Genomic DNA, 19,279 nt, shown 5'->3' on the forward strand with positions numbered 1-19,279 from the left:
GTGGGCCCAGCCTGAGGAGCAGTACGTACGTTTGCCACACTTCTTTACACAGCTAGGCGTGAGCCAGAGAGCCTTGGTCACTGAGGCCTACCTAAGGTACCGCCATACTTACCCAGTAGATCCCACGCAGAGGTCCCTGTGCCCCAAAGGGCCTCCACGGAAGGGCCCTGTTCCTCCCGTTGTGTTTCCTTGAGGTAATCAGAAAGCACTGAGGATACCTGTAGGAGCTCAGGTATGAAGCTGGGCGACCCTGGCCAAACCTGATTCCCCTCCGTGGTAGACGAGACGGTGGCGGGTCCTAAGCCGCCTGAGGCACACTCCTCGCGCGCACCTTCTCTTTGCTGCCGGAAGGCCTCACATAAGAGGTCTGAGTTGACTCGTGACAGAAGAAGTCTGGGTTGACTCGTGCGAGGCCTGCTGCTCTCCGTTCCTTGCTGGGAGCTTCAGCAGGAGTGCTCTGGAGCTCGCCGGCAGGAGAATTGTGAGTCCCGCCGCCCCACCCCGGCCTCAAGCAAAAGTCCAGGTTTCCCCCGTTAGTAACACCTCGGAGTGCCCGAGGGAGCGGAGGGGCATGCCTTAACGGAATGCTTCAACCGTGGAAGGTATTTCACGAGACACTGTGCACTCACGTTCGTTGTAACAACTGTCAAAGGGCACTCACTGTATGCCTTGCAACTCCTCGGCCGTGTTTGAGCCCCAGGAAGGAAATGCGTTCGTTTGACTAAGCTCCGTGAACGTGCAACGGTGATGGCGAAGCGCTGCCCTGTTCGCTCGAAAGCTCTCGTTCGTGCGGCCTTCACACAGCCTCAAGGTACGCAGTTCTAAACAGCCTTACATTCCATGCTGGTGTGCCAAGCCCCCCACCCACCCGCAGGGAGGAATTTGGGCTCTTCTGAGAAACACCAGTGTGCGCCACAAGTGAAACCAGGGCCTCTCCCCCAGGACGTCGCCGACCGGCAGCCGGATGCCAGAGGTGTACTTCCAGCCGGAAAAAGAGGGAAAAGGACAGCTTTCCCAGGGACAATGCTGGACCCTTGGGACCATCCAGAAATCACCAAGGCCTCAACTCTGCACGGCCTGGGGAACGCTCTTCCTCACGTCCAGCAATCCCCACGTCAAAACCTTTCTCAGCAGAGGCAGGCACTCTCTCCCTTGTACTAGATAGCTCGGCAGAGCCTTCCGAGAAACATGCTGCGTCATTCAGCTTGAACGTGGGAGGCGGAGGGGAGAGTACGCTTTCTCCCCGTTTGGAGGCGCCTTGCGCTTGGCTTCAAAGCTGCCTGAACAGCACTAGCGGCCCGACGTCTCTGCACGGCAGGATTGTCGTTGTGGGCCGAGGCTGCGTGTTCTCCCAAAGCGAAAACCGTGCTGGCAATCCCTTTCTAGGAACTCCTCCCACGGCACCGCAGGTTCAGCTCCGGCCGAACGAAAGGTGACCTCAGGCCTCAAGGTAAGTTCCAGTGTTTCACGTCGGGGGACTTGGGTGTGCAGTGGTTTCCATGAGGCCATACTCCACCACGGAGTGCCTTAACTCTGCGAAGCTCCTGGGGGCACACGGGATAGGAGATCGTTCGCCAGTTTCGCAGGATGACTCCTCTCCGTGCCGGAACGGCGGCTCCTGGCTTCTGAGGAACCTTAGCCTAAACAGGCCCCTGGAGAAAGCTCTTCACATTCATAGCAAGGGCAACGTACTGCTCTCTGGCTTGCCTGGGTTGAACGCCCCAGTCGTCAAAGAGCCTCGCGAAGGCAGTGCTGCGCAGACTCCCTCTGCCAGTCGCACGGCCTCCTTGACTGAAAGAGAACTGCAGTGCCAAAAGGCACCGCGCTGACGACTGGCTCCGGGAAGAGACTCGGGACAGCACTCTCACAGAAGCGAAAGCTAGGCCGTGGGCCCAGCCTGAGGAGCAGTACGTACGTTTGCCACACTTCTTTACACAGCTAGGCGTGAGCCAGAGAGCCTTGGTCACTGAGGCCTACCTAAGGTACCGCCATACTTACCCAGTAGATCCCACGCAGAGGTCCCTGTGCCCCAAAGGGCCTCCACGGAAGGGCCCTGTTCCTCCCGTTGTGTTTCCTTGAGGTAATCAGAAAGCACTGAGGATACCTGTAGGAGCTCAGGTATGAAGCTGGGCGACCCTGGCCAAACCTGATTCCCCTCCGTGGTAGACGAGACGGTGGCGGGTCCTAAGCCGCCTGAGGCACACTCCTCGCGCGCACCTTCTCTTTGCTGCCGGAAGGCCTCACATAAGAGGTCTGAGTTGACTCGTGACAGAAGAAGTCTGGGTTGACTCGTGCGAGGCCTGCTGCTCTCCGTTCCTTGCTGGGAGCTTCAGCAGGAGCGCTCTGGAGCTCGCCGGCAGGAGAATTGTGAGTCCCGCCGCCCCACCCCGGCCTCAAGCAAAAGTCCAGGTTTCCCCCGTTAGTAACACCTCGGAGTGCCCGAGGGAGCGGAGGGGCATGCCTTAACGGAATGCTTCAACCGTGGAAGGTATTTCACGAGACACTGTGCACTCACGTTCGTTGTAACAACTGTCAAAGGGCACTCACTGTATGCCTTCCAACTCCTCGGCCGTGTTTGAGCCCCAGGAAGGAAATGCGTTCGTTTGACTAAGCTCCGTGAACGTGCAACGGTGATGGCGAAGCGCTGCCCTGTTCGCTCGAAAGCTCTCGTTCGTGCGGCCTTCACACGGCCTCAAGGTACGCAGTTCTAAACAGCCTTACATTCCATGCTGGTGTGCCAAGCCCCCCACCCACCCGCAGGGAGGAATTTGGGCTCTTCTGAGAAACACCAGTGTGCGCCACAAGTGAAACCAGGGCCTCTCCCCCAGGACGTCGCCGACCGGCAGCCGGATGCCAGAGGTGTACTTCCAGCCGGAAAAAGAGGGAAAAGGACAGCTTTCCCAGGGACAATGCTGGACCCTTGGGACCATCCAGAAATCACCAAGGCCTCAACTTTGCACGGCCTGGGGAACGCTCTTCCTCACGTCCAGCAATCCCCACGTCAAAACCTTTCTCAGCAGAGGCAGGCACTCTCTCCCTTGTACTAGATAGCTCGGCAGAGCCTTCCGAGAAACATGCTGCGTCATTCAGCTTGAACGTGGGACGCGGAGGGGAGAGTACGCTTTCTCCCCGTTTGGAGGCGCCTTGCGCTTGGCTTCAAAGCTGCCTGAACAGCACTAGCGGCCCGACGTCTCTGCACGGCAGGATTGTCGTTGTGGGCCGAGGCTGCGTGTTCTCCCAAAGCGAAAACCGTGCTGGCAATCCCTTTCTAGGAACTCCTCCCACGGCACCGCAGGTTCAGCTCCGGCCGAACGAAAGGTGACCTCAGGCCTCAAGGTAAGTTCCAGTGTTTCACGTCGGGGGACTTGGGTGTGCAGTGGTTTCCATGAGGCCATACTCCACCACGGAGTGCCTTAACTCTGCGAAGCTCCTGGGGGCACACGGGATAGGAGATCGTTCGCCAGTTTCGCAGGATGACTCGTCTCCGTGCCGGAACGGCGGCTCCTGGCTTCTGAGGAACCTTAGCCTAAACAGGCCCCTGGAGAAAGCTCTTCACATTCATAGCAAGGGCAACGTACTGCTCTCTGGCTTGCCTGGGTTGAACGCCCCAGTCGTCAAAGAGCCTCGCGAAGGCAGTGCTGCGCAGACTCCCTCTGCCAGTCGCACGGCCTCCTTGACTGAAAGAGAACTGCAGTGCCAAAAGGCACCGCGCTGACGACTGGCTCCGGGAAGAGACTCGGGACAGCACTCTCACAGAAGCGAAAGCTAGGCCGTGGGCCCAGCCTGAGGAGCAGTACGTACGTTTGCCACACTTCTTTACACAGCTAGGCGTGAGCCAGAGAGCCTTGGTCACTGAGGCCTACCTAAGGTACCGCCATACTTACCCAGTAGATCCCACGCAGAGGTCCCTGTGCCCCAAAGGGCCTCCACGGAAGGGCCCTGTTCCTCCCGTTGTGTTTCCTTGAGGTAATCAGAAAGCACTGAGGATACCTGTAGGAGCTCAGGTATGAAGCTGGGCGACCCTGGCCAAACCTGATTCCCCTCCGTGGTAGACGAGACGGTGGCGGGTCCTAAGCCGCCTGAGGCACACTCCTCGCGCGCACCTTCTCTTTGCTGCCGGAAGGCCTCACATAAGAGGTCTGAGTTGACTCGTGACAGAAGAAGTCTGGGTTGACTCGTGCGAGGCCTGCTGCTCTCCGTTCCTTGCTGGGAGCTTCAGCAGGAGCGCTCTGGAGCTCGCCGGCAGGAGAATTGTGAGTCCCGCCGCCCCACCCCGGCCTCAAGCAAAAGTCCAGGTTTCCCCCGTTAGTAACACCTCGGAGTGCCCGAGGGAGCGGAGGGGCATGCCTTAACGGAATGCTTCAACCGTGGAAGGTATTTCACGAGACACTGTGCACTCACGTTCGTTGTAACAACTGTCAAAGGGCACTCACTGTATGCCTTGCAACTCCTCGGCCGTGTTTGAGCCCCAGGAAGGAAATGCGTTCGTTTGACTAAGCTCCGTGAACGTGCAACGGTGATGGCGAAGCGCTGCCCTGTTCGCTCGAAAGCTCTCGTTCGTGCGGCCTTCACACGGCCTCAAGGTACGCAGTTCTAAACAGCCTTACATTCCATGCTGGTGTGCCAAGCCCCCCACCCACCCGCAGGGAGGAATTTGGGCTCTTCTGAGAAACACCAGTGTGCGCCACAAGTGAAACCAGGGCCTCTCCCCCAGGACGTCGCCGACCGGCGGCCGGATGCCAGAGGTGTACTTCCAGCCGGAAAAAGAGGGAAAAGGACAGCTTTCCCAGGGACAATGCTGGACCCTTGGGACCATCCAGAAATCACCAAGGCCTCAACTTTGCACGGCCTGGGGAACGCTCTTCCTCACGTCCAGCAATCCCCACGTCAAAACCTTTCTCAGCAGAGGCAGGCACTCTCTCCCTTGTACTAGATAGCTCGGCAGAGCCTTCCGAGAAACATGCTGCGTCATTCAGCTTGAACGTGGGACGCGGAGGGGAGAGTACGCTTTCTCCCCGTTTGGAGGCGCCTTGCGCTTGGCTTCAAAGCTGCCTGAACAGCACTGGCGGCCCGACGTCTCTGCACGGCAGGATTGTCGTTGTGGGCCGAGGCTGCGTGTTCTCCCAAAGCGAAAACCGTGCTGGCAATCCCTTTCTAGGAACTCCTCCCACGGCACCGCAGGTTCAGCTCCGGCCGAACGAAAGGTGACCTCAGGCCTCAAGGTAAGTTCCAGTGTTTCACGTCGGGGGACTTGGGTGTGCAGTGGTTTCCATGAGGCCATACTCCACCACGGAGTGCCTTAACTCTGCGAAGCTCCTGGGGGCACACGGGATAGGAGATCGTTCGCCAGTTTCGCAGGATGACTCCTCTCCGTGCCGGAACGGCGGCTCCTGGCTTCTGAGGAACCTTAGCCTAAACAGGCCCCTGGAGAAAGCTCTTCACATTCATAGCAAGGGCAACGTACTGCTCTCTGGCTTGCCTGGGTTGAACGCCCCAGTCGTCAAAGAGCCTCGCGAAGGCAGTGCTGCGCAGACTCCCTCTGCCAGTCGCACGGCCTCCTTGACTGAAAGAGAACTGCAGTGCCAAAAGGCACCGCGCTGACGACTGGCTCCGGGAAGAGACTCGGGACAGCACTCTCACAGAAGCGAAAGCTAGGCCGTGGGCCCAGCCTGAGGAGCAGTACGTACGTTTGCCACACTTCTTTACACAGCTAGGCGTGAGCCAGAGAGCCTTGGTCACTGAGGCCTACCTAAGGTACCGCCATACTTACCCAGTAGATCCCACGCAGAGGTCCCTGTGCCCCAAAGGGCCTCCACGGAAGGGCCCTGTTCCTCCCGTTGTGTTTCCTTGAGGTAATCAGAAAGCACTGAGGATACCTGTAGGAGCTCAGGTATGAAGCTGGGCGACCCTGGCCAAACCTGATTCCCCTCCGTGGTAGACGAGACGGTGGCGGGTCCTAAGCCGCCTGAGGCACACTCCTCGCGCGCACCTTCTCTTTGCTGCCGGAAGGCCTCACATAAGAGGTCTGAGTTGACTCGTGACAGAAGAAGTCTGGGTTGACTCGTGCGAGGCCTGCTGCTCTCCGTTCCTTGCTGGGAGCTTCAGCAGGAGCGCTCTGGAGCTCGCCGGCAGGAGAATTGTGAGTCCCGCCGCCCCACCCCGGCCTCAAGCAAAAGTCCAGGTTTCCCCCGTTAGTAACACCTCGGAGTGCCCGAGGGAGCGGAGGGGCATGCCTTAACGGAATGCTTCAACCGTGGAAGGTATTTCACGAGACACTGTGCACTCACGTTCGTTGTAACAACTGTCAAAGGGCACTCACTGTATGCCTTGCAACTCCTCGGCCGTGTTTGAGCCCCAGGAAGGAAATGCGTTCGTTTGACTAAGCTCCGTGAACGTGCAACGGTGATGGCGAAGCGCTGCCCTGTTCGCTCGAAAGCTCTCGTTCGTGCGGCCTTCACACGGCCTCAAGGTACGCAGTTCTAAACAGCCTTACATTCCATGCTGGTGTGCCAAGCCCCCCACCCACCCGCAGGGAGGAATTTGGGCTCTTCTGAGAAACACCAGTGTGCGCCACAAGTGAAACCAGGGCCTCTCCCCCAGGACGTCGCCGACCGGCGGCCGGATGCCAGAGGTGTACTTCCAGCCGGAAAAAGAGGGAAAAGGACAGCTTTCCCAGGGACAATGCTGGACCCTTGGGACCATCCAGAAATCACCAAGGCCTCAACTTTGCACGGCCTGGGGAACGCTCTTCCTCACGTCCAGCAATCCCCACGTCAAAACCTTTCTCAGCAGAGGCAGGCACTCTCTCCCTTGTACTAGATAGCTCGGCAGAGCCTTCCGAGAAACATGCTGCGTCATTCAGCTTGAACGTGGGACGCGGAGGGGAGAGTACGCTTTCTCCCCGTTTGGAGGCGCCTTGCGCTTGGCTTCAAAGCTGCCTGAACAGCACTGGCGGCCCGACGTCTCTGCACGGCAGGATTGTCGTTGTGGGCCGAGGCTGCGTGTTCTCCCAAAGCGAAAACCGTGCTGGCAATCCCTTTCTAGGAACTCCTCCCACGGCACCGCAGGTTCAGCTCCGGCCGAACGAAAGGTGACCTCAGGCCTCAAGGTAAGTTCCAGTGTTTCACGTCGGGGGACTTGGGTGTGCAGTGGTTTCCATGAGGCCATACTCCACCACGGAGTGCCTTAACTCTGCGAAGCTCCTGGGGGCACACGGGATAGGAGATCGTTCGCCAGTTTCGCAGGATGACTCCTCTTCGTGCCGGAACGGCGGCTCCTGGCTTCTGAGGAACCTTAGCCTAAACAGGCCCCTGGAGAAAGCTCTTCACATTCATAGCAAGGGCAACGTACTGCTCTCTGGCTTGCCTGGGTTGAACGCCCCAGTCGTCAAAGAGCCTCGCGAAGGCAGTGCTGCGCAGACTCCCTCTGCCAGTCGCACGGCCTCCTTGACTGAAAGAGAACTGCAGTGCCAAAAGGCACCGCGCTGACGACTGGCTCCGGGAAGAGACTCGGGACAGCACTCTCACAGAAGCGAAAGCTAGGCCGTGGGCCCAGCCTGAGGAGCAGTACGTACGTTTGCCACACTTCTTTACACAGCTAGGCGTGAGCCAGAGAGCCTTGGTCACTGAGGCCTACCTAAGGTACCGCCATACTTACCCAGTAGATCCCACGCAGAGGTCCCTGTGCCCCAAAGGGCCTCCACGGAAGGGCCCTGTTCCTCCCGTTGTGTTTCCTTGAGGTAATCAGAAAGCACTGAGGATACCTGTAGGAGCTCAGGTATGAAGCTGGGCGACCCTGGCCAAACCTGATTCCCCTCCGTGGTAGACGAGACGGTGGCGGGTCCTAAGCCGCCTGAGGCACACTCCTCGCGCGCACCTTCTCTTTGCTGCCGGAAGGCCTCACATAAGAGGTCTGAGTTGACTCGTGACAGAAGAAGTCTGGGTTGACTCGTGCGAGGCCTGCTGCTCTCCGTTCCTTGCTGGGAGCTTCAGCAGGAGCGCTCTGGAGCTCGCCGGCAGGAGAATTGTGAGTCCCGCCGCCCCACCCCGGCCTCAAGCAAAAGTCCAGGTTTCCCCCGTTAGTAACACCTCGGAGTGCCCGAGGGAGCGGAGGGGCATGCCTTAACGGAATGCTTCAACCGTGGAAGGTATTTCACGAGACACTGTGCACTCACGTTCGTTGTAACAACTGTCAAAGGGCACTCACTGTATGCCTTGCAACTCCTCGGCCGTGTTTGAGCCCCAGGAAGGAAATGCGTTCGTTTGACTAAGCTCCGTGAACGTGCAACGGTGATGGCGAAGCGCTGCCCTGTTCGCTCGAAAGCTCTCGTTCGTGCGGCCTTCACACGGCCTCAAGGTACGCAGTTCTAAACAGCCTTACATTCCATGCTGGTGTGCCAAGCCCCCCACCCACCCGCAGGGAGGAATTTGGGCTCTTCTGAGAAACACCAGTGTGCGCCACAAGTGAAACCAGGGCCTCTCCCCCAGGACGTCGCCGACCGGCGGCCGGATGCCAGAGGTGTACTTCCAGCCGGAAAAAGAGGGAAAAGGACAGCTTTCCCAGGGACAATGCTGGACCCTTGGGACCATCCAGAAATCACCAAGGCCTCAACTTTGCACGGCCTGGGGAACGCTCTTCCTCACGTCCAGCAATCCCCACGTCAAAACCTTTCTCAGCAGAGGCAGGCACTCTCTCCCTTGTACTAGATAGCTCGGCAGAGCCTTCCGAGAAACATGCTGCGTCATTCAGCTTGAACGTGGGACGCGGAGGGGAGAGTACGCTTTCTCCCCGTTTGGAGGCGCCTTGCGCTTGGCTTCAAAGCTGCCTGAACAGCACTGGCGGCCCGACGTCTCTGCACGGCAGGATTGTCGTTGTGGGCCGAGGCTGCGTGTTCTCCCAAAGCGAAAACCGTGCTGGCAATCCCTTTCTAGGAACTCCTCCCACGGCACCGCAGGTTCAGCTCCGGCCGAACGAAAGGTGACCTCAGGCCTCAAGGTAAGTTCCAGTGTTTCACGTCGGGGGACTTGGGTGTGCAGTGGTTTCCATGAGGCCATACTCCACCACGGAGTGCCTTAACTCTGCGAAGCTCCTGGGGGCACACGGGATAGGAGATCGTTCGCCAGTTTCGCAGGATGACTCCTCTTCGTGCCGGAACGGCGGCTCCTGGCTTCTGAGGAACCTTAGCCTAAACAGGCCCCTGGAGAAAGCTCTTCACATTCATAGCAAGGGCAACGTACTGCTCTCTGGCTTGCCTGGGTTGAACGCCCCAGTCGTCAAAGAGCCTCGCGAAGGCAGTGCTGCGCAGACTCCCTCTGCCAGTCGCACGGCCTCCTTGACTGAAAGAGAACTGCAGTGCCAAAAGGCACCGCGCTGACGACTGGCTCCGGGAAGAGACTCGGGACAGCACTCTCACAGAAGCGAAAGCTAGGCCGTGGGCCCAGCCTGAGGAGCAGTACGTACGTTTGCCACACTTCTTTACACAGCTAGGCGTGAGCCAGAGAGCCTTGGTCACTGAGGCCTACCTAAGGTACCGCCATACTTACCCAGTAGATCCCACGCAGAGGTCCCTGTGCCCCAAAGGGCCTCCACGGAAGGGCCCTGTTCCTCCCGTTGTGTTTCCTTGAGGTAATCAGAAAGCACTGAGGATACCTGTAGGAGCTCAGGTATGAAGCTGGGCGACCCTGGCCAAACCTGATTCCCCTCCGTGGTAGACGAGACGGTGGCGGGTCCTAAGCCGCCTGAGGCACACTCCTCGCGCGCACCTTCTCTTTGCTGCCGGAAGGCCTCACATAAGAGGTCTGAGTTGACTCGTGACAGAAGAAGTCTGGGTTGACTCGTGCGAGGCCTGCTGCTCTCCGTTCCTTGCTGGGAGCTTCAGCAGGAGCGCTCTGGAGCTCGCCGGCAGGAGAATTGTGAGTCCCGCCGCCCCACCCCGGCCTCAAGCAAAAGTCCAGGTTTCCCCCGTTAGTAACACCTCGGAGTGCCCGAGGGAGCGGAGGGGCATGCCTTAACGGAATGCTTCAACCGTGGAAGGTATTTCACGAGACACTGTGCACTCACGTTCGTTGTAACAACTGTCAAAGGGCACTCACTGTATGCCTTGCAACTCCTCGGCCGTGTTTGAGCCCCAGGAAGGAAATGCGTTCGTTTGACTAAGCTCCGTGAACGTGCAACGGTGATGGCGAAGCGCTGCCCTGTTCGCTCGAAAGCTCTCGTTCGTGCGGCCTTCACACGGCCTCAAGGTACGCAGTTCTAAACAGCCTTACATTCCATGCTGGTGTGCCAAGCCCCCCACCCACCCGCAGGGAGGAATTTGGGCTCTTCTGAGAAACACCAGTGTGCGCCACAAGTGAAACCAGGGCCTCTCCCCCAGGACGTCGCCGACCGGCGGCCGGATGCCAGAGGTGTACTTCCAGCCGGAAAAAGAGGGAAAAGGACAGCTTTCCCAGGGACAATGCTGGACCCTTGGGACCATCCAGAAATCACCAAGGCCTCAACTTTGCACGGCCTGGGGAACGCTCTTCCTCACGTCCAGCAATCCCCACGTCAAAACCTTTCTCAGCAGAGGCAGGCACTCTCTCCCTTGTACTAGATAGCTCGGCAGAGCCTTCCGAGAAACATGCTGCGTCATTCAGCTTGAACGTGGGACGCGGAGGGGAGAGTACGCTTTCTCCCCGTTTGGAGGCGCCTTGCGCTTGGCTTCAAAGCTGCCTGAACAGCACTGGCGGCCCGACGTCTCTGCACGGCAGGATTGTCGTTGTGGGCCGAGGCTGCGTGTTCTCCCAAAGCGAAAACCGTGCTGGCAATCCCTTTCTAGGAACTCCTCCCACGGCACCGCAGGTTCAGCTCCGGCCGAACGAAAGGTGACCTCAGGCCTCAAGGTAAGTTCCAGTGTTTCACGTCGGGGGACTTGGGTGTGCAGTGGTTTCCATGAGGCCATACTCCACCACGGAGTGCCTTAACTCTGCGAAGCTCCTGGGGGCACACGGGATAGGAGATCGTTCGCCAGTTTCGCAGGATGACTCCTCTTCGTGCCGGAACGGCGGCTCCTGGCTTCTGAGGAACCTTAGCCTAAACAGGCCCCTGGAGAAAGCTCTTCACATTCATAGCAAGGGCAACGTACTGCTCTCTGGCTTGCCTGGGTTGAACGCCCCAGTCGTCAAAGAGCCTCGCGAAGGCAGTGCTGCGCAGACTCCCTCTGCCAGTCGCACGGCCTCCTTGACTGAAAGAGAACTGCAGTGCCAAAAGGCACCGCGCTGACGACTGGCTCCGGGAAGAGACTCGGGACAGCACTCTCACAGAAGCGAAAGCTAGGCCGTGGGCCCAGCCTGAGGAGCAGTACGTACGTTTGCCACACTTCTTTACACAGCTAGGCGTGAGCCAGAGAGCCTTGGTCACTGAGGCCTACCTAAGGTACCGCCATACTTACCCAGTAGATCCCACGCAGAGGTCCCTGTGCCCCAAAGGGCCTCCACGGAAGGGCCCTGTTCCTCCCGTTGTGTTTCCTTGAGGTAATCAGAAAGCACTGAGGATACCTGTAGGAGCTCAGGTATGAAGCTGGGCGACCCTGGCCAAACCTGATTCCCCTCCGTGGTAGACGAGACGCTGGCGGGTCCTAAGCCGCCTGAGGCACACTCCTCGCGCGCAGCTTCTCTTTGCTGCCGGAAGGCCTCACATAAGAGGTCTGAGTTGACTCGTGACAGAAGAAGTCTGGGTTGACTCGTGCGAGGCCTGCTGCTCTCCGTTCCTTGCTGGGAGCTTCAGCAGGAGCGCTCTGGAGCTCGCCGGCAGGAGAATTGTGAGTCCCGCCGCCCCACCCCGGCCTCAAGCAAAAGTCCAGGTTTCCCCCGTTAGTAACACCTCGGAGTGCCCGAGGGAGCGGAGGGGCATGCCTTAACGGAATGCTTCAACCGTGGAAGGTATTTCACGAGACACTGTGCACTCACGTTCGTTGTAACAACTGTCAAAGGGCACTCACTGTATGCCTTGCAACTCCTCGGCCGTGTTTGAGCCCCAGGAAGGAAATGCGTTCGTTTGACTAAGCTCCGTGAACGTGCAACGGTGATGGCGAAGCGCTGCCCTGTTCGCTCGAAAGCTCTCGTTCGTGCGGCCTTCACACGGCCTCAAGGTACGCAGTTCTAAACAGCCTTACATTCCATGCTGGTGTGCCAAGCCCCCCACCCACCCGCAGGGAGGAATTTGGGCTCTTCTGAGAAACACCAGTGTGCGCCACAAGTGAAACCAGGGCCTCTCCCCCAGGACGTCGCCGACCGGCGGCCGGATGCCAGAGGTGTACTTCCAGCCGGAAAAAGAGGGAAAAGGACAGCTTTCCCAGGGACAATGCTGGACCCTTGGGACCATCCAGAAATCACCAAGGCCTCAACTTTGCACGGCCTGGGGAACGCTCTTCCTCACGTCCAGCAATCCCCACGTCAAAACCTTTCTCAGCAGAGGCAGGCACTCTCTCCCTTGTACTAGATAGCTCGGCAGAGCCTTCCGAGAAACATGCTGCGTCATTCAGCTTGAACGTGGGACGCGGAGGGGAGAGTACGCTTTCTCCCCGTTTGGAGGCGCCTTGCGCTTGGCTTCAAAGCTGCCTGAACAGCACTGGCGGCCCGACGTCTCTGCACGGCAGGATTGTCGTTGTGGGCCGAGGCTGCGTGTTCTCCCAAAGCGAAAACCGTGCTGGCAATCCCTTTCTAGGAACTCCTCCCACGGCACCGCAGGTTCAGCTCCGGCCGAACGAAAGGTGACCTCAGGCCTCAAGGTAAGTTCCAGTGTTTCACGTCGGGGGACTTGGGTGTGCAGTGGTTTCCATGAGGCCATACTCCACCACGGAGTGCCTTAACTCTGCGAAGCTCCTGGGGGCACACGGGATAGGAGATCGTTCGCCAGTTTCGCAGGATGACTCCTCTCCGTGCCGGAACGGCGGCTCCTGGCTTCTGAGGAACCTTAGCCTAAACAGGCCCCTGGAGAAAGCTCTTCACATTCATAGCAAGGGCAACGTACTGCTCTCTGGCTTGCCTGGGTTGAACGCCCCAGTCGTCAAAGAGCCTCGCGAAGGCAGTGCTGCGCAGACTCCCTCTGCCAGTCGCACGGCCTCCTTGACTGAAAGAGAACTGCAGTGCCAAAAGGCACCGCGCTGACGACTGGCTCCGGGAAGAGACTCGGGACAGCACTCTCACAGAAGCGAAAGCTAGGCCGTGGGCCCAGCCTGAGGAGCAGTACGTACGTTTGCCACACTTCTTTACACAGCTAGGCGTGAGCCAGAGAGCCTTGGTCACTGAGGCCTACCTAAGGTACCGCCATACTTACCCAGTAGATCCCACGCAGAGGTCCCTGTGCCCCAAAGGGCCTCCACGGAAGGGCCCTGTTCCTCCCGTTGTGTTTCCTTGAGGTAATCAGAAAGCACTGAGGATACCTGTAGGAGCTCAGGTATGAAGCTGGGCGACCCTGGCCAAACCTGATTCCCCTCCGTGGTAGACGAGACGGTGGCGGGTCCTAAGCCGCCTGAGGCACACTCCTCGCGCGCACCTTCTCTTTGCTGCCGGAAGGCCTCACATAAGAGGTCTGAGTTGACTCGTGACAGAAGAAGTCTGGGTTGACTCGTGCGAGGCCTGCTGCTCTCCGTTCCTTGCTGGGAGCTTCAGCAGGAGCGCTCTGGAGCTCGCCGGCAGGAGAATTGTGAGTCCCGCCGCCCCACCCCGGCCTCAAGCAAAAGTCCAGGTTTCCCCCGTTAGTAACACCTCGGAGTGCCCGAGGGAGCGGAGGGGCATGCCTTAACGGAATGCTTCAACCGTGGAAGGTATTTCACGAGACACTGTGCACTCACGTTCGTTGTAACAACTGTCAAAGGGCACTCACTGTATGCCTTGCAACTCCTCGGCCGTGTTTGAGCCCCAGGAAGGAAATGCGTTCGTTTGACTAAGCTCCGTGAACGTGCAACGGTGATGGCGAAGCGCTGCCCTGTTCGCTCGAAAGCTCTCGTTCGTGCGGCCTTCACACGGCCTCAAGGTACGCAGTTCTAAACAGCCTTACATTCCATGCTGGTGTGCCAAGCCCCCCACCCACCCGCAGGGAGGAATTTGGGCTCTTCTGAGAAACACCAGTGTGCGCCACAAGTGAAACCAGGGCCTCTCCCCCAGGACGTCGCCGACCGGCAGCCGGATGCCAGAGGTGTACTTCCAGCCGGAAAAAGAGGGAAAAGGACAGCTTTCCCAGGGACAATGCTGGACCCTTGGGACCATCCAGAAATCACCAAGGCCTCAACTTTGCACGGCCTGGGGAACGCTCTTCCTCACGTCCAGCAATCCCCACGTCAAAACCTTTCTCAGCAGAGGCAGGCACTCTCTCCCTTGTACTAGATAGCTCGGCAGAGCCTTCCGAGAAACATGCTGCGTCATTCAGCTTGAACGTGGGACGCGGAGGGGAGAGTACGCTTTCTCCCCGTTTGGAGGCGCCTTGCGCTTGGCTTCAAAGCTGCCTGAACAGCACTAGCGGCCCGACGTCTCTGCACGGCAGGATTGTCGTTGTGGGCCGAGGCTGCGTGTTCTCCCAAAGCGAAAACCGTGCTGGCAATCCCTTTCTAGGAACTCCTCCCACGGCACCGCAGGTTCAGCTCCGGCCGAACGAAAGGTGACCTCAGGCCTCAAGGTAAGTTCCAGTGTTTCACGTCGGGGGACTTGGGTGTGCAGTGGTTTCCATGAGGCCATACTCCACCACGGAGTGCCTTAACTCTGCGAAGCTCCTGGGGGCACACGGGATAGGAGATCGTTCGCCAGTTTCGCAGGATGACTCCTCTCCGTGCCGGAACGGCGGCTCCTGGCTTCTGAGGAACCTTAGCCTAAACAGGCCCCTGGAGAAAGCTCTTCACATTCATAGCAAGGGCAACGTACTGCTCTCTGGCTTGCCTGGGTTGAACGCCCCAGTCGTCAAAGAGCCTCGCGAAGGCAGTGCTGCGCAGACTCCCTCTGCCAGTCGCACGGCCTCCTTGACTGAAAGAGAACTGCAGTGCCAAAAGGCACCGCGCTGACGACTGGCTCCGGGAAGAGACTCGGGACAGCACTCTCACAGAAGCGAAAGCTAGGCCGTGGGCCCAGCCTGAGGAGCAGTACGTACGTTTGCCACACTTCTTTACACAGCTAGGCGTGAGCCAGAGAGCCTTGGTCACTGAGGCCTACCTAAGGTACCGCCATACTTACCCAGTAGATCCCACGCAGAGGTCCCTGTGCCCCAAAGGGCCTCCACGGAAGGGCCCTGTTCCTCCCGTTGTGTTTCCTTGAGGTAATCAGAAAGCACTGAGGATACCTGTAGGAGCTCAGGTATGAAGCTGGGCGACCCTGGCCAAACCTGATTCCCCTCCGTGGTAGACGAGACGGTGGCGGGTCCTAAGCCGCCTGAGGCACACTCCTCGCGCGCACCTTCTCTTTGCTGCCGGAAGGCCTCACATAAGAGGTCTGAGTTGACTCGTGACAGAAGAAGTCTGGGTTGACTCGTGCGAGGCCTGCTGCTCTCCGTTCCTTGCTGGGAGCTTCAGCAGGAGCGCTCTGGAGCTCGCCGGCAGGAGAATTGTGAGTCCCGCCGCCCCACCCCGGCCTCAAGCAAAAGTCCAGGTTTCCCCCGTTAGTAACACCTCGGAGTGCCCGAGGGAGCGGAGGGGCATGCCTTAACGGAATGCTTCAACCGTGGAAGGTATTTCACGAGACACTGTGCACTCACGTTCGTTGTAACAACTGTCAAAGGGCACTCACTGTATGCCTTCCAACTCCTCGGCCGTGTTTGAGCCCCAGGAAGGAAATGCGTTCGTTTGACTAAGCTCCGTGAACGTGCAACGGTGATGGCGAAGCGCTGCCCTGTTCGCTCGAAAGCTCTCGTTCGTGCGGCCTTCACACGGCCTCAAGGTACGCAGTTCTAAACAGCCTTACATTCCATGCTGGTGTGCCAAGCCCCCCACCCACCCGCAGGGAGGAATTTGGGCTCTTCTGAGAAACACCAGTGTGCGCCACAAGTGAAACCAGGGCCTCTCCCCCAGGACGTCGCCGACCGGCAGCCGGATGCCAGAGGTGTACTTCCAGCCGGAAAAAGAGGGAAAAGGACAGCTTTCCCAGGGACAATGCTGGACCCTTGGGACCATCCAGAAATCACCAAGGCCTCAACTTTGCACGGCCTGGGGAACGCTCTTCCTCACGTCCAGCAATCCCCACGTCAAAACCTTTCTCAGCAGAGGCAGGCACTCTCTCCCTTGTACTAGATAGCTCGGCAGAGCCTTCCGAGAAACATGCTGCGTCATTCAGCTTGAACGTGGGACGCGGAGGGGAGAGTACGCTTTCTCCCCGTTTGGAGGCGCCTTGCGCTTGGCTTCAAAGCTGCCTGAACAGCACTAGCGGCCCGACGTCTCTGCACGGCAGGATTGTCGTTGTGGGCCGAGGCTGCGTGTTCTCCCAAAGCGAAAACCGTGCTGGCAATCCCTTTCTAGGAACTCCTCCCACGGCACCGCAGGTTCAGCTCCGGCCGAACGAAAGGTGACCTCAGGCCTCAAGGTAAGTTCCAGTGTTTCACGTCGGGGGACTTGGGTGTGCAGTGGTTTCCATGAGGCCATACTCCACCACGGAGTGCCTTAACTCTGCGAAGCTCCTGGGGGCACACGGGATAGGAGATCGTTCGCCAGTTTCGCAGGATGACTCCTCTCCGTGCCGGAACGGCGGCTCCTGGCTTCTGAGGAACCTTAGCCTAAACAGGCCCCTGGAGAAAGCTCTTCACATTCATAGCAAGGGCAACGTACTGCTCTCTGGCTTGCCTGGGTTGAACGCCCCAGTCGTCAAAGAGCCTCGCGAAGGCAGTGCTGCGCAGACTCCCTCTGCCAGTCGCACGGCCTCCTTGACTGAAAGAGAACTGCAGTGCCAAAAGGCACCGCGCTGACGACTGGCTCCGGGAAGAGACTCGGGACAGCACTCTCACAGAAGCGAAAGCTAGGCCGTGGGCCCAGCCTGAGGAGCAGTACGTACGTTTGCCACACTTCTTTACACAGCTAGGCGTGAGCCAGAGAGCCTTGGTCACTGAGGCCTACCTAAGGTACCGCCATACTTACCCAGTAGATCCCACGCAGAGGTCCCTGTGCCCCAAAGGGCCTCCACGGAAGGGCCCTGTTCCTCCCGTTGTGTTTCCTTGAGGTAATCAGAAAGCACTGAGGATACCTGTAGGAGCTCAGGTATGAAGCTGGGCGACCCTGGCCAAACCTGATTCCCCTCCGTGGTAGACGAGACGGTGGCGGGTCCTAAGCCGCCTGAGGCACACTCCTCGCGCGCACCTTCTCTTTGCTGCCGGAAGGCCTCACATAAGAGGTCTGAGTTGACTCGTGACAGAAGAAGTCTGGGTTGACTCGTGCGAGGCCTGCTGCTCTCCGTTCCTTGCTGGGAGCTTCAGCAGGAGCGCTCTGGAGCTCGCCGGCAGGAGAATTGTGAGTCCCGCCGCCCCACCCCGGCCTCAAGCAAAAGTCCAGGTTTCCCCCGTTAGTAACACCTCGGAGTGCCCGAGGGAGCGGAGGGGCATGCCTTAACGGAATGCTTCAACCGTGGAAGGTATTTCACGAGACACTGTGCACTCACGTTCGTTGTAACAACTGTCAAAGGGCACTCACTGTATGCCTTGCAACTCCTCGGCCGTGTTTGAGCCCCAGGAAGGAAATGCGTTCGTTTGACTAAGCTCCGTGAACGTGCAACGGTGATGGCGAAGCGCTGCCCTGTTCGCTCGAAAGCTCTCGTTCGTGCGGCCTTCACACGGCCTCAAGGTACGCAGTTCTAAACAGCCTTACATTCCATGCTGGTGTGCCAAGCCCCCCACCCACCCGCAGGGAGGAATTTGGGCTCTTCTGAGAAACACCAGTGTGCGCCACAAGTGAAACCAGGGCCTCTCCCCCAGGACGTCGCCGACCGGCAGCCGGATGCCAGAGGTGTACTTCCAGCCGGAAAAAGAGGGAAAAGGACAGCTTTCCCAGGGACAATGCTGGACCCTTGGGACCATCCAGAAATCACCAAGGCCTCAACTTTGCACGGCCTGGGGAACGCTCTTCCTCACGTCCAGCAATCCCCACGTCAAAACCTTTCTCAGCAGAGGCAGGCACTCTCTCCCTTGTACTAGATAGCTCGGCAGAGCCTTCCGAGAAACATGCTGCGTCATTCAGCTTGAACGTGGGACGCGGAGGGGAGAGTACGCTTTCTCCCCGTTTGGAGGCGCCTTGCGCTTGGCTTCAAAGCTGCCTGAACAGCACTAGCGGCCCGACGTCTCTGCACGGCAGGATTGTCGTTGTGGGCCGAGGCTGCGTGTTCTCCCAAAGCGAAAACCGTGCTGGCAATCCCTTTCTAGGAACTCCTCCCACGGCACCGCAGGTTCAGCTCCGGCCGAACGAAAGGTGACCTCAGGCCTCAAGGTAAGTTCCAGTGTTTCACGTCGGGGGACTTGGGTGTGCAGTGGTTTCCATGAGGCCATACTCCACCACGGAGTGCCTTAACTCTGCGAAGCTCCTGGGGGCACACGGGATAGGAGATCGTTCGCCAGTTTCGCAGGATGACTCCTCTCCGTGCCGGAACGGCGGCTCCTGGCTTCTGAGGAACCTTAGCCTAAACAGGCCCCTGGAGAAAGCTCTTCACATTCATAGCAAGGGCAACGTACTGCTCTCTGGCTTGCCTGGGTTGAACGCCCCAGTCGTCAAAGAGCCTCGCGAAGGCAGTGCTGCGCAGACTCCCTCTGCCAGTCGCACGGCCTCCTTGACTGAAAGAGAACTGCAGTGCCAAAAGGCACCGCGCTGACGACTGGCTCCGGGAAGAGACTCGGGACAGCACTCTCACAGAAGCGAAAGCTAGGCCGTGGGCCCAGCCTGAGGAGCAGTACGTACGTTTGCCACACTTCTTTACACAGCTAGGCGTGAGCCAGAGAGCCTTGGTCACTGAGGCCTACCTAAGGTACCGCCATACTTACCCAGTAGATCCCACGCAGAGGTCCCTGTGCCCCAAAGGGCCTCCACGGAAGGGCCCTGTTCCTCCCGTTGTGTTTCCTTGAGGTAATCAGAAAGCACTGAGGATACCTGTAGGAGCTCAGGTATGAAGCTGGGCGACCCTGGCCAAACCTGATTCCCCTCCGTGGTAGACGAGACGGTGGCGGGTCCTAAGCCGCCTGAGGCACACTCCTCGCGCGCACCTTCTCTTTGCTGCCGGAAGGCCTCACATAAGAGGTCTGAGTTGACTCGTGACAGAAGAAGTCTGGGTTGACTCGTGCGAGGCCTGCT

Source organism: Delphinus delphis, unplaced genomic scaffold (assembly GCF_949987515.2).
Source record: "Delphinus delphis unplaced genomic scaffold, mDelDel1.2 scaffold_122, whole genome shotgun sequence".
NCBI lineage: Eukaryota > Metazoa > Chordata > Mammalia > Artiodactyla > Delphinidae > Delphinus > Delphinus delphis.